At 36.5% G+C, this 3,309-nt stretch overlaps 1 long non-coding RNA gene across 1 annotated transcript; it reads left to right on the forward strand.

The window, feature by feature from the left end:
• The first annotated feature begins 1,135 nt into the window (after nt 1–1,135).
• LOC106097485 (uncharacterized) lies at nt 1,136–2,983 on the forward strand. Its single transcript, XR_002061084.2, has 3 exons — nt 1,136–1,192; nt 1,284–1,392; nt 2,419–2,983. It is a non-coding gene; the product is annotated as an uncharacterized LOC106097485 (long non-coding RNA).
• The last annotated feature ends 326 nt before the right edge of the window (nt 2,984–3,309 follow it).

Raw genomic sequence — 3,309 nt, forward strand, 5'->3', positions numbered from 1 at the left:
TTTCTGTCCCAACCAGTGCACAGCCAAAGATCATCAAACAGAAACCTATTAATCGTTCCCACTTCCTTCTTAAACACAAAAGGCAATCAAGAGGGAATGCACTGCCTAAAAGAAATCTGGCTTGCATTATCAGTGACTTCTTTTAAAACCCTGTTAAACTCATTAATTCAGGCTTTTTTGTATATTTTATTATAGTTTTGATATTTTGGCATTCTTTTAACATTTACATGTTTATGTTAATTTTAAGTTGCTTTTTTAAAATCTGTTTCTATGGGAAGCATTATTATTATTATTATTATTAGTAGTAGTAGTAGTAGTAGTAGTAGTAGTAGTAGTAGTAGTAGTAGTAGACCAGGCCTACATGCATCAGACCAGGCCTACAAAAGGGGGGCATGTTCACAGTCACTCCAGTGGGTATAACAAAAGGCCTGGTCTGATGCACTTCTAAATTTGTAGACTAAGAACAAATTTAAGTACGAAAATAGTGATGAATCACAGATTTGTGCACAAAATGTTTGTATACAAGCTTTATGCGTGAATTTGTGAAGCCCATTATACTTATTTGCTTCTTTTTCATTTTACTACTAAAGTTTCAGTCTGTGACTTAGTGCTTTAAGTTGTATAAGCTTTATCTGTACACATCTTTTTTGCTTTTCCTGAAGATGCAAAGGGTTTTTATCATTGTTATGGTGATTGGTGAAATTTCATAGTATGCCAGATATTACTATATAATGAGATGATTATTACTGTAAATAATAGAGACTAGGTTTTTGAGTTCAGCAAAGAAAGAGGGCGTTTCAGCTTAAACAGCTACTTAAACAGCTACAGACTGTTTTAAAACAGTCTGAGTTTACAATTATTCTCAGGCTAAGGCCTAAACATTTCACAAGAATCTAAAACTTTGATTAGACAAAAGTATTGAATAGAAGATATCATGTATCGTGAAATGGTATGTTAGATTATTGTATGCAGATGTATGGGTCCACAGGTATTTGGACCCAGGGTTACAAAGGAGCCTGAAAATCAAGATTAATGTGATGATGACAGTGTTAAAACTGTTCAATTGTTGAAGGAGAAGGCTACAGAATTGGGTGTCATTTTTTTCAAGATTTGATAATTGGTCTCTAAAACTGTCAACAGAGAAGCTGTCTGGAGCAACAATAGGATGGAAGACTCTGTAACAACTATGGAGGTAAAAAAAAATTGAAACAGAAATTCTGTCCTCTTGAGATATTGTTTCTGCAATATGTATGTTTATATGTTTATGTGTCACTTCTCAAAAGGCAATCAGTGATCAAGATTTATTTTTTGAGCTTTACTGTGAGGAAGTAAATGACCCTCCATTACCAATATGCTCTACCTGCGGAGACTTTCAACACATCATTACAGGAGGTAAAAAATCATGTTTATGCTTCTCATTGCTATGCCAGAATCGCACAATAAAATGTTAACATTAATAGCAAACATAGGTGATAGGGAACATACATACATATGCTACAGTCACTGAGTAGGTTATGATACATTATATTGTGAAACACTATTCTATACTGTGATATTCTATTCAGTGCTCAATTAAAATGTCAAACGTTACCAATATATTACAGTTGTGGGATTTTTATAATATATGTGTATACTCAAACAATATTGGCACTGAGTCCTAGGTAATGTTTTTGCTTCATCAAGATTGATCCGCTCATTTAGGAAGTGTCACGGCCATGGCAGCAGTCGTGTGGTGTAGTGAAGGCTGATGATATGAGTGAGCGTTTATTTACAATAGGGAATAGCCAACAAATACGGGAGTGGCGAGGACAGAACTAAATATAACCCTAAACTGGGGAAACTAATAACAAACAAAACCCGAAACAATAAGTCACAGAATAACACGCAGGGAAGAAAACATATGGAGATGACACAGGGGATGAAGAATGGAGAATGGAAAACAGAGAGACACGGAGGTTACCAAATTACACAGGTTACACAGACGACGCGACAAGGAACACAGGCAGGCACACACTATAAATACACACAAGGTAACAAGGTAATGACACACCAGAGGGGAACACAGCTGAACGTAACTAGACAAGGAATTAAAACAGAACACACTAACATGAGACAAGACCTTCAAAGTAAAACAGGAAATTCACAAACTATACTGCAACACAAACTCAGGGGCATAAACAGTGCAGGGGAGAGAACACGGGTAGAAATAATAAAACACTGAACACAAGAACCAAACTCTAAGAACTAATACAAAATCAGAAGAAACTAGAAAATAATGACACTAAACTCAAAAACGCTGGGTCAGCGACCCAGGACCATGACAGGAGGAGATGGAGAACATACAAATAATACATACATGATGATACATACAGTATGATCATTATAGTATGATTTTCCACATTATTGTTACTTCCACAGTTCCTTGTTGTCACGTGAACACAACATTGTTTAATATCAGAAGTGAGTTCGTTTCGCAACATTTGGACACTCCTGCTGGTGAAACGAAGAACTACATTGTTGCCAGCTGCAGCAAGAGAAAAAACATTCAAGAGACAAACACGCACAGCCCAAAGCCCAGCAACGGGAAACCAGAGGAAGAAATGTTCTGCCTGAATCCAGAAGAAAATGAGGATGAAAAGAAAATTCAATCTGCTGTGCACTGCCTTGCACACACAAGTAAGTAAAATATGCACAAAGTTAGAAAAAAGGTAAGAAAATAGCTCATAAAGTTAGAATACATGGACTCAGTGTAAACACAAATTTCAATGTGAGAAACAGATCCACAAGTCAATGTTTTAAAATCTCCCTGATCTGAACAAGTTGTCCATTACGAACACTATGTTTAAACATAAAGATGTCCATAAGTGCACTTGGCACCAGGACACCCTAGATCTCAGCTCAGTGACCAATTTTGTACTTGTCTTATTGGATCTGTGGCTATATATTTTGGACACTCAGGTGAAGAGGGAAGCTGAGTTGTTGACTGGCCACCACCTGGTGGTGAGTGGGATCACATGGCAAGGGAGTATGCAGGACAGACCTGGCACACCTACACGTATTTTGAGGGTGTGCTGGGACACCGGACGGTTGTAGTCATTTAGCAACAGAATAGTTAGGGTTTATAGTATGAGAAATTGATTATTTGGATTTGATTGATTAAATTGATTAAATTGCAATTAAACTGTTTGCTAACCCCTGCTGAAATCTTGCTTTAATAAAAATTATCTATCTGCATTCAAAGTCAGAATTGTGGACATTCAATCTATTACTTCCTTAAAACAGTAAATGGTAAGACTTTATGTGTGTTAA

The sequence above is a fragment of the Oreochromis niloticus genome, unplaced genomic scaffold (assembly GCF_001858045.2).
Source record: "Oreochromis niloticus isolate F11D_XX unplaced genomic scaffold, O_niloticus_UMD_NMBU tig00000761_pilon, whole genome shotgun sequence".
Lineage (NCBI taxonomy): Eukaryota > Metazoa > Chordata > Actinopteri > Cichliformes > Cichlidae > Oreochromis > Oreochromis niloticus.